We start from the raw sequence: 12,680 nt of genomic DNA on the forward strand, positions 1-12,680 counted from the left end.
TTTATTTTGTGGCCCAATATATGATCTATCCTAGAAAATTAATATTGCATGTGCACTTTAGAAAAATTCACCTGTTTTTTTTTCAATTAGACATTTTTAACTGCATTTTTCCATTGATATCTGGAATTCATCATGCATGTTCCCTGTAGTTATGACAAACAAATGTGAACTACACCATCATGTGTCAGTGGACATTTCAAGTACAACATACTAATTTTCTGCTCAGGCAGAGTTACTGTCCCTATCTTAGGAATAAATGTTCATTAAAGGTCCTTTAAGCAGGTCACTAGGTGGTTTATCCATAATTACTTTGACCATATTCAATAGTTTGATTTTTTGAATGGACTAAAAGTCCCTAAAGGATGCCCTGCCTTTAGTAGGCCAGTCAGGTGCTGATTTAGCTTATTATTCACTGGAGATGAGGTTTGTATGTTTGGAGAAAGATTATTATTATCTCTTCCCATTGTTGAGGGTTGGTGGTGTCAGAGGATTAATTTAGAAGTCCTTTAGGGTTGAGGTGGAGAAAAACAGGTCAATATGAATTAGTCAATTGTTAATGATAATAATAATAATTTACACAACTGTAACCATAGTATTAACACAATAGATTATTTATTGAATATTTTCTATGAGTCTTACATATATTACCCCCACTAAATTCTCCAAAACAATATGATAAATTTGGAAACTGATGCTTAGAAAAACTAAGTGATTTGTCCAAGATCATATAGCTGGGTGAGTGGAGCAGCTGGTATTTAACTTAGGTTCATCTGATTCTAAATGGTCTCTTTGCATACAGTAAGATGTGACCTCTCAACAAGTCATCCAAAACCATAACACTAAGCTGATGACCAATTTTGAGGTGCAAAGCCAACAAAAATACAGCTAATTAAGATGTGAGAAGAAATTAAGTGAGTGAGATATAAGATCATGTGGATGAAATCTGAAGGTACAGGTTAATTTTATTTGATGGACAGTCATGGGAGTTTAACTCTTTGAGGTCCATTTCTCCTTCTTGTAAGCACCTTAGCTTTTGTGGGAGATTTACCTCTTTCCCTCAGGATTCCATGTGGTGAGATCCTAACCAGGAGTCCTCCCCCTATTGATAAAAGAAATAGGTTTGTGATCTAAAGCCTACTGGGAAAAAAAAAAAAACAAAGCCTACTGGACACTCTCTCCCTGAAGACTGAATCTTAAACAGAGTAACAAGTAGATATGGCATGATCAGAGTTTAATAACCTGAAGGTTAGCCAGATTCTTTCTTCTGTGAGTTCATTCCTCTAGTTCCTACAGTCCTTGATTCCAGGTTTCCAGGTTGACACTTCTGTCTCTTTCAAACTTGGTCTCCAACTTGCCTCTCAACTCTCTGATTTCTGAGAATATTTTCAACGTATTTCCTTTGGCTTAAATCAACTAAAGTGCAATTGATTGACTGTAACCAAAGAACCCTGATTGCCACACCAGAATTGTATTTTAATCCACTCCTTATGCCCTTATGGGTAGGTCAGAAATATTTAAGATCTGACTGAGAAATAGAAGTGATACTTCTGCACAATACTGAAAAGGAATTATTAAAATTACTTATAAATAAAAGCAAATTAATTCGTAGGAAATAGGTATGAATTTTTGAAAGGAGGGCATAAGATGAAGCCAGGGGTCATCAGTTTGAATAACAGAACTTTTCTACCTATCATTTGATGACACAGTCTTTAATTCAGTACATATGTTCTTAAAATTTCCTGCAAAACAGAATTTCAATTAAAAAAAATTAAAGCGAACACTTAAAAGACATTTCAGCAGGGGTTCTGCAGGGCTTTGACCATCAAAATAATCAAAATGGAATTTTTGGCATTGGTTCACATTAGGCACTCCTTCTTCCACTTGGAGACCTGAACAAGGAGGTCGGTCTTTAAAATAATGATCATAGAGAGTCAGAATACCATGCAGTTGGGGAAAGGAGAAGGTTGCAGAGTCATTATGGATAAAATGGGAGTAAAAGACTGCTGGACTCTGGCAGTTAAGACTAGAAGCTCTACCTGTCAATGAGTATTTCAGCTGAGGTATAACAAGGGTATTCAGCCTACACCCAAGTCCACAAAGACAGGTGTTGAGGAAAATTCACATATTTTTTTCTATTGGGGAAAAAATCAATAAAGATCTTTCCTTGTTGATGGAAAAATAAACAGAAGAACAAAATGAACTATGGGGAAATATCAACAACCATGAATCATAAAGGAAGAAAGCACTAGCCTAAAGACTTAGAAGAAGACCAGACCTCAGAGGATGATTTGTTATATTAAACAGAAGAGAATTTTAGAAAATTGGAGCATAAGCAGTAGAATGCAAGACATTGTGTCCCCATGAAACAGTAATAGAAAGTCATAATGAGAGACATTGGTTGAGATAAAATGAAGATTTGAGTGAAGAAAGGATTTTTAGGATGCCAAAAACTAAACATCAGGATAAAATTGAATAGCAGTAAAGAATAGTACAGAGCTGATACAAAAATAGACACATAGATCAATGGAACAAAATAGAGAGTCCAGAAATAAACCCATAATTATATGCCAATTAATCTTGACAAAGAAGGCAAGAATATACAAAGGAGAAAAGATATTTTCTTCAATAAATGGTATTGGGAACACTGGACAGCTACATGTAAAAGAATGAAATTGGACCACCTTTTAACACGTTGAAGTGGATGAAAGACCTAAAATATGAAACCTAAAACCACAGAAATCCTATAAGAGAACACAGGCTGTAATTTCCATGACATTGGTCATAGCAACATTTTTCTTGGTATGTATCTTAAGGCAAGGGAGGTAAAAGCAAAAATAAACTATTGTTGACTACATCAAAATAATGCACGCACACACACACACACACACACACGGAGTATTATTCAACCATGAAAAGCGTGAGATCTTGCCATTTGAGACAACATGAGTTCCATCCATGAACTAGAGCATATGCTAAGTGAAATAAGTCAGACTGAGAAAGACAAATACCATATGATTCTACTCATAAGTGGAATCTAAAACAACCAAAAAGAACCCCAGAATCAGACCTATAAATACAGAGAACAAGCTGACGGTTCTGGGGGGCTGGAGGGGATGGGAAACATGGGTGAAGGGGAATGGGAGGTACAGGCTTCCAGTTACAGAATGAATAAGTCACAGGAAGAAAAGGTACAGCATAAAGGAATACAGTCAATGATATTGTAACAGCAATGTTTTGGGACAGATGTTAGCTAAACTTGAAGTGAACACAGGACAATGTCTAAATTTCTCAAATCACTATATTGTACACCTGAAGCTAATGTCATGTTGTGCATGAACTATACGAAGAAGAAGAAGAAGAAGAAGAAGAAGAAGAAGAAGAAGAAGAAGAAGAAGAAGAAAGAAAAAAGAAGAAGAAAGAAGAAGAAGAAGAAGGAGAAGAAGAAGAAGAGGAAAGCACAGACACTATAGAAAATGAAATCAGTGACTCATTGAGCAAGCTCCAGAACTCTTACAAATGCAGAGGAAAAAGGATAAAAAGATGAAAATAATGGAGATGATTGTGGCTCTACAAAGCAGACTTCAGATGAAACTGAATGACTTTCAGTGTTAAAGAGAAGGAAACAAGCACAACTGGAGATGAAGCAATAATCAAAAACACACGTTAAGTAAAAAGCAGCTTCTCCCAGTCCTCCAAAGACAAGTATCAAGAATAGGAGGATTCACTGTATGCTGGACAGAATCAAAGAAAAGAGAACCACACTTGAACATGACTGGCCAAAATGTTTGAATTAGAAGAATAAAAATAAATCCTACATTTGTCCAGGCAGAAAGAAAAATGTTGCCTACAAAGCCTGACCTTAACCTTTCTATAATAGCAAATGTCAGAATTTGAGAAAAATCTTAGTGCTTTTGGATGGAAAGTTTGTAACCCAAGAATTTTAAAAGCATCCAGATTGTCTTTCACGTGTGACAGCTCTAGAAAGACCTTCACCATTTTCCAAAGACTCAGAAACTGCTCGTTGATGTGATCCTTCTATTTAAGCATTCATTTAAAAATATACTGAAACCATGCTGGAGATTTAAAAAAAAAATGAGCAAGAAGAGGAGTTCTAGGCATTGTGTTGATTAAGTCACACTTTGCATTCTAAAATCAATAATAAATTGGATTTTGTAATTGGAAGCCTGAGGGCGTTACGTGGCTTAGCTTAGCTTTATGGCATTTCTCTCTCTGCACTCTTACCTTTTCCACTTTTTTGGCACCAGATGTTACTTGTGAGCTGTATCATTTCGTCTGCTGTGCTCCTTTTCTGGTGAAATCCTTTGCAGGATTCATGGTACTCCTCTCTACAAGTGCTTATTGACAATGGATGACCTATGTGCAAGGTTTAGTAAGAGAGCCCAAAAAATGACTAAACAAATCATTGGCCTTTGTTCTACACAAAAGTAAAGCCAATATCTATATTCTGGTTATTTACAATGCCAGAAAACTTGAATGACAGCATTTTGTATGTTTCAAACACATATTGTACGACTATTTCTTGGGATTTAATCTGGAAAAGATTATAAACAACCCAGTGGAAAATTCTATCACCAAGGCCCTCTTCCCAGCTGTTCCTCACTTTAACTGTATAAAACATTTAAATGTTTTAAACACTATGAGAAAAATGCAGCTAAATGTTAATAATATTAACTGGCAAGTGGTAGGATTTGAGGTGATTCCATGTTTTTTTTTTCCCCTTGCGGTTTGCTGTAGTATTTCACAACTGAACATATTTTACAGTTATAACTAGTAAGGAATCGAATTTTAAAAAACACAATATTTAAAGGATATAAATAGGAAACTCACAAAAGCAGATACCTGAGTGACCAGGAAACATGAAAAAATATTCTGCCTCAGAAGAAATCAAGGAAATTCAAAATAAAACCTCAATATATATTTTCATACCCATCAGAATGGTCAATCAATTTACAAGTTTGGCTATACCTTTGATGGTGAGGATATGTATGGACCTCTCATGTCCTGTAAAAATATAAACAAGCACAAGCTTTTAGAGATTTAATATGATGGTATCTAGAAAAGTGAACAATGTACACATTCACAATCCAATTACACTTTTAGATTGTCACAGCATTGCTTATGAGGACAAAAATGTGGAAAGGAAAAACTGGATGAAAAATTTGTGGCTTATTCTATATTGTAATTAAAATAATTGAACATGAATTACAAAGAACACAATGTGGAATAAATCTGAAAAATATAATACTGAGAGAGGAATGCAAGTTAAAAAGGAATATTTAGAGCACAATCTCAATTTTATAAGTTTAAAAACATAAAAATAAAACATTTCTTTATTTAGGATATGACATATGTAGTCAAATTATAAAAATATAAAGGAAATTATAAATTCAAGAAGGTGTTTATCTTTGGGACGAAGGGAAGGGATGTAAAATCGGGGAGGGGAAACTCAAGAGACATTAACCATTCTACACTGTTTTTACTTTCTCCTTGAGAAAACATAAAAATCTGGGACATGAATATGAAGATGTTAATATTGGCAAAGCTGATGCAGTAGGTAGGTACATTTTATTTATTGAAATACTGTAATTTATTTGCTTGAAATATAGCCATAGTTACAAAGAAAAATAAAATTTTAATAATATATTTTGCTTATAATGTGTCTTTCTATAAATATAAACATAAAGTATGTATTTATAATTTTAGTGTCCCATATGATTATAAGCAGATAAATATTTATAGCACAGAGATTGAAAGGAAATAAAATAGAAATCAAATACTGGTAATATTTGGAGGATGGGCTCTATATAATTTTAAATTTTTTTATTTATTTTCCTGTATTTTTAAAATGTTCATTGGGTTCATACTATTTTTATAGTTTAAAACATAAAAATGTATAGAAATATGATAAAAATGTATGTTTGAGCCCTGTGTAGGATCTTTAATGTCATGCTAAGTTTTAACTTTATCCTACGGACTACTATTTCTCCAGGTGTGACCCTTGAGATGCTAATTTGTGTTCCTGGGAAATATAAGGGTTCCCAGGTCAATAAGTTAATGAAACTAGCTCCTAATCACGAAGATATCTAAAACCTCATATAGAAAGTTACATCATTACAGAGAGATTCTGGACGTTGGAAGTGCAGTGTTGGGCAAGATAGATTGGAGGTGAATGAAGAATGGAGTCTGAGAAGCCAAATTGCAAGTAGATACAGAGTGTGTTAGAAGGGCTTCAGTACATCACTGATGACCTTAGTCAATCATCACCACAATCATGTACTTAACACACAATAAACACTTATTTCCCCATATCTAGGTCTGCTGGGATTTGGCTTATCTTGTCCCACAATGTAGGTTAGATCAGGGTCTGTTCTCATTGTCCTTAAACAAGAGATTACCCAAGATATGTTCTTCCTATGGCAAAATACAAGCCTATTCTTCAAGTCTTGTGTCATGTCAGCTCATATCCCATTGGCCAAAGCAAAATCCTATGGGTGACCAAACCCAAATCAAGAAGACAGGGTCTTATATTCTACTTACCATGAGGACAAAGCAAGTCACATGGCCAGGCTTTAGCCATCAGAAGGCTGAGGAAGCATATTCCTCCCAGGAAACTGGGAGTTGGGGGAGGAAATAATATCTGCTGAACAATAATCTCATCTATGGCCCCTGTTTACAAAAATGAAGAAAACACACAGCCATTTTCTAGATAGTAGAACTCTGAATATATTGAGGTCATCAACGTGGGCTTCATCTCTGAAGAGGCCAGGGATACCATGAAAGAGTAGTTTCAGCATGGCACAAACCTAAGGCAGTAGAGTGATGCCAAAATGCTACCCACACCTCGTTTGTTCTCTAGGTGTTATAAACAAGTGTCTTAGAGCACAACGTGTCCAGGAATCAGGGAAAAGAATATTGCTAAGAAATTACAACAGGATCGTGAGAGTTTAGCCCAAATCATTGTGCCTGGCAGAGGTGACCAGATGAGTAAGATGTTCTTCTTTCACATTCCACACAGCTTTCCTCTTTCAACGTTAATTGATAGTTAGTATTCAGAGACATGACCAAGTCTAGATCTTAGAGAATAATTTCAATCCCCAAGGGAAAAAAAGGAGTGATCTTGAATATTTTGAAATAATGTGGATTAAAACTGTAGGATCAAACAACCTGTCGCATTTTTAGGTCCTTAATATTTTTATTCAAAAATGCTTTGATGCTATGTTCTACATTTAATACCCACAAAAAAACATATGGTAGGGGATTATTTTTTCAGTTGCCATCTCCACATACTAATTGTGTAAATAAGATACAACTTCTTACATGGAGGCAACGGTCTCTTTCTTGCTTTAAAGAGTAACAATAAAATATATTTTGAGGTTCTGGTTTTCTGGCCAGAAAAAATTTTTAAAGAAAAGGAATCATGTCAAGCTGTGTTGCAGAAAAAAAAAATGGAAAATGAAGAAATAACTAGAAAGAAACATAGAAGTGCTGCCCTGTGGCCAAATTATAAAACCAGTAAAATGTGTCCATGGTACTTGGTTCTCATAATGTCCTGGCCTTTTCCTCACTGTCACAGTTCAGTGACATCATGGTCCCTACTCTGGCACTGGGGACAGAGAATCTGAAACTCATATCCCATCATGGGATAAATGGCTTTTAAGGATTCCTTCTTTAAACAACCAAAGTGAGAATCTATGATGATCAGAAAGACTGGGAAAGGCAGGTGGGGGAGCATTTTGGAAGATGAAGATTCTTTCAGTATGTATAATATACTATCAGGAAGGCACCAGATATGTTCTACCCATGGAAATACATGTGTACATGACATATTTAGTGCCTCACTGAGTCTATAAAGAGCATTCAATATGTAGTACTAAAAAAAAAAAAAGAAAGGGTGCACAAGACAAGATAGTCTAGATTTATGGCATACCTCTTATATGGAATGTGATCCTATTATTTTAAACATATAACTCAAGACAAAACAAAATACATAGAGTGGTAAAGATATGAAGCTTTGAGAGATGGAGTATCAAAAATATTACTAATGTTTAGCATTAACTTTTATACCTGGTTAATCACTTGTTGAGCCTCAACCTGAATGAATATCTGCCTAGAAATTCTTCTAAGTACTAGTAGCTGTGTCACCTAAGTTAGATTGTTCATTGATGTTCATTCAGCAAGTAGTCCCAGATGAGTAATTATGAACAATAATAATGATGATTATAGCATCATTTATACAAAGTGGTCTTAGGAAACTATTAAGTAGTTTTGTTTTAGAATCATCTAGTATCAGCCATGACTGGAGGGATAAATTTTGGATGGTCACATTACCTTTAGGACTGAGTTCTACTAATTTGTCTATTCATTCAGCAAGTAGTATTGAACATTTACCCTATATAAGTCTATGCTAGGTGTTATAGGTAATGCTAGAGGAAAACTATGCAAATATTTCTTATAGTGAAATTACAATATAGTATGTGTGTGTATGTATATATATGTATATATGTAAAATTTAAATGCTATAGACAAGTGTATCCAAAATATTAAGACCCTACTGCTCCCAAGGTCCCCTTGGTCAGGGCCAGTAGGTGTCCCCCTGCCACCAGGGGAGAAATGACCCCAGCTGGCACTGGCTTGCCCGAGAGTATGTCTGGTTCTGATTCCGTACATGATCTGTGACTTCTATGCCATGTACTCTGTGAGTGGTACCGAAACCAGAGACCAGAACCACAGACACTCCCTCACCACTTTTCGAACTTCCTAAGTAAAAACCACCTCATGGTCATGCACCACACAGTCATCCTGTTTGTCCTTGTGCCAGTTTCACAGAGGCTTAGGGGAGGACCTTGGAGACTTCTTTGTTGGCTGCATCTTCATGGCAAAACTGAGCACTCCGTTTGTGTTACTGGGCAGAGTCCTGATTCAGCTAAAGCAGCAGCACACCCTTCTGTACAAAGTGAACGGAATCCTCATGCTGACCACCTTCCTTCCTGTCGGATCCTCCTCTTCCCTTTCATGTACAGGTCTTATGGCCAACAGCAGGGACTCAGCCCACTCTGAGTGCCATTCAGCATCCCTTTACTGCAATGTGGCCAATGCCTTCCTCATTGCTCCCCAGATCTACTGGTTCTCTCTGCTGTGCAAGAAAGCAACCCGGCTCTTTGACACCGCCCCAGCCAAAAAGGATGGCTAATCGCTCCCAGGAGTCAGGCAGTGAGGGTACCTCCTCACACACCAGCTGCCTTCTCCACTCAGTATTCCATGAACCATATTGTGCCCTGGGTGGCCTCAGCCTTTTGGGTATTGATAAGCAGATAGATGGGTTTGTTTTTCTAAAGAACGTTCATATTACCCTCCCTCTTCTAACCTGCCCCTTTTGCAAAAGCACTTTTTTCTAAGTAACAACAATTGGATCCTATCAGACCTCCATTGGCAGCAAGGTGGTTTTAATTGCAAGCCCAAGGATCCTTCCTTGGGTCTTACCTCAAGGGTTCTGGGAGGTAGAAGCATGGGTTGTGGAGACAAGTGGGACTAGGGTGATAACTGTCTGGGTACCCACCTGGCCCTAAATATTGGTGGGTACCCACCTTTCCAACCACTCAGGGCAGTATCTACGCTTACTAGGCCAATGGCAAGTGATGACTTGGTTCTTGAAATAAGTTCTCTCCTCGTGATGTTGGCCCAGGAAAATAATTGTAGGTAGGTAGTTTTTTATTGTGTACTAGATAACCCCTTGGTCCCATGCCTTATCCTGCCATCCACTTGCCAAGATTGAACTCCTATGTCCACTGACTTCCATTCAGAAGTCTCACTGGCACAGGGGTAAGGGGCAGGGAAGGGGACCTGAAGCACATGAGTAGGTGGGGAGGCCGATAGCTCAGCGCCATTGTAGGCTGACTTGGGAAGACCAGCATCAAACTTGTGAGTTTGTTGTAAGGCCACAAAAACTATTCCTTTCTTAGCATGTCCCCTTAATCCCAGCTTTCACCATATCCAGACGCACAGGATGCTGTTAAAAACTGTAGGGGTAAAGTGACATGGTGCCTATCAAGCTCTTTCCTGGGTAACACCACTCTTTGACATTGTCCGTTTCATAGGACATGGAAACGGGCTTCTGTATTCCAAACCATGAGAGGTCTCGTCCACACTGCCTCCCAATAAGCCAGAGCTTGTGTTCCAAAGCCTGTTCTTAAAGGAGCATACTGCCCACTTTTGCCACAGAAGGCTGGAGAGTGAGAGTGCGAGAGAGCCTTGGCCAAAATACATCCTGTGGACTGACTCACCTACCATTTGCAAACAGGATCTCTGTGGCCAATACTAATTGTTCCTTATCTAGGATGGGTTTTAGAAAATGCTACCAAGAAGGTTTTTTTTTCAAGTAGTAGTAAAAATCTAAATGTTAAAAAAAAAAAAAAAAATTAAGATGTCCAAAAGAGAGAAGGGCATTTTGGTTAAGTGTGTAGGTTAAAAAAGAACAGGAGTGGAGAGGATTGAGAGTTTATGTGCAAGGGAGCTTTGAGGCTGGGGTGGAGGTGGGGGGATGGTAAGGCAACCACAAATTAATGCAGCGTTCCTCACAAAGAACTGAGTAAAACATTGGGATAGTTGTCAAATGGTGAAAAGTCCCACTTGACTGTGTCACAGGTTAGGTGCAGGGGAGTGGAAGCAGTAAGTGTTGGGAAGATAAATTGGGGGATAGAGCACAGAAAATTTCAAATTTCTAGATAATGGGATTGAACTTTATTTACAAGATACTGATGAGTCACTGGATCTCTTTGAGCAGCTGTTTGGCATGACATAAACTGTTATTTGGGAGGATACTCTGGCATTATGGATAGGAGGGAAAGGAGAATGGCTTCAGGCAGAATTAGAAAACTGCCCCCAGTAGTTCAAGCACCCCCATATCCCTAAGAGGTAATCACTGGGAAATGTAGCTGAATGGGGGAGGTGGTTTGTACATACAAAGCACTGTGGGAGCAAGGGGACTGAATTTGATAAGACCTAATGATGCTGGCACAATCTGATCATTACAAGCCACTGATAGTAACAAACCAGTGTTCGTTTCCAGCACAAAGATTCTAAAATGAGAACATGGACAAAAAGGGGCAAAAAAAAAAAAAAATCCAGATTAAATGGGATTGGGAACTGGAGAAGGGAGATCTTACAAAGTACAAAGCCATATTTTTGAAAATTATTTTGAGAAAAAAAACAGACTAAAGAGTTTAGAATCATGCATCTAGAAATTATTTTAGCCTCTCCTTCCTCCTAAAAGTAGAGAAAAACTCATTTACTTACATGTGAGCAAAGGAAAAAGTATGCAGTCTAATAAAGAGAATGAGGAACAGAATAAATTCCCCATGGCCTGGGAGGCACATGGAAAGAAATGCCCATAAAACAGATGAAAACTGAAACCCAGAATTTCAAAGTGGGCTGAAGGAAACCAAGTAAATGGTAGAAAGCCGTGACAATAAATTGCAAAAGGAAGAACTCAAAAATGATATGATTAAGGAAGGTTTTAAGAGAGAGCTTTTTCTCAACACGATTAAAAAAAACTAGAAATAAAATAAGATCATTTTTGTAATGAAAATGAGCCAAGAGAAGACAAAACAAATAAACAGAAACAATAATGCAATGAGAGAAATAGACTGTGTGAAAGGAAGAAAGTTTTAAAAATCAAAAAGGTATGAAAAAAACATTTAAAGAAAGCGTCTGAGAGAAAGGGATGATTCAGAAAAGTCAACATATGTTCAATACAGGAGTTTATTGCCTAGAGAGAAGGACAGACTGCAGGGTTGTGGGTAAAATTCATGTGGTTTGTGGACTTCATTGGGAAAAATATGTCTACATTTTTGCTAACCTCTAGCTGAATTTAATTTTTCCTTTAATCAATATGCATGCACCAATATACAGTGGTATTAACAGTACCTGTGACTTTGTCACCAGAAGGAATCATAAATGTCATCATATCAAATTATAATTAAAATAATATTTCCAAATATTACTTATGTTCATCACTTTTTCAAATTTACAGTGGCTCTTATAACTAGATCTAATTATTTAATATGGTAATAAAGAAGTAAATAGATCATTGTATCACAATTTAAAAATATTTTGAGAACTATATTTCAATATAATTAGCTTCCTTTGCTGTTCTGTGTATTCCATTTTATGCATTTAAAAATATTATTCTGAGAATGGGTCTATTGGTTTACCAGACTGCTAAAAGTTTCCACAGTATAATAAATTTTGTGATCTCTATTATATATCAGGAAACTCTGAAGGGAAATTATAATTCCAAAAACTTTCTTGAGATACAAGACAATTTGAAATTACATATTGAGAGGACTAAAAATTGTCCCATAATAACCAACACTATCCTGTAAAGAAAAATCATTTGGACATCCCAGCAAAAGACCAATAGAAAGAAAGTTAGATTGCCACCAGTATCTTTAAAAGCAACACTTTATGACCAAGGGAAGTATAGTAACATATTTAAGAAAGCTAAGGAAAGAAAATGTGGGCCAAGATTCTGATGTTCAGCCAAAATGACCTTTAAGTATAAAAAGCCTCTGGTAAACTGATGTAAACATGCAAGAACACAGAGAATATTGTTCTCATATGCTTTTCCTAAGGAATCTACCAGACCACAATGAAATAAGAAT

General features: G+C 36.8%; 1 pseudogene; it reads left to right on the forward strand.

The window, feature by feature from the left end:
* Positions 1-3,122: 3,122 nt before the first annotated feature.
* On the forward strand, positions 3,123-9,211 carry LOC119876181 (annotated as a pseudogene).
* The last annotated feature ends 3,469 nt before the right edge of the window (positions 9,212-12,680 follow it).

Source organism: Canis lupus, chromosome 4 (genome assembly GCF_011100685.1).
Source record: "Canis lupus familiaris isolate Mischka breed German Shepherd chromosome 4, alternate assembly UU_Cfam_GSD_1.0, whole genome shotgun sequence".
Taxonomy (NCBI): Eukaryota; Metazoa; Chordata; class Mammalia; order Carnivora; family Canidae; genus Canis; species Canis lupus.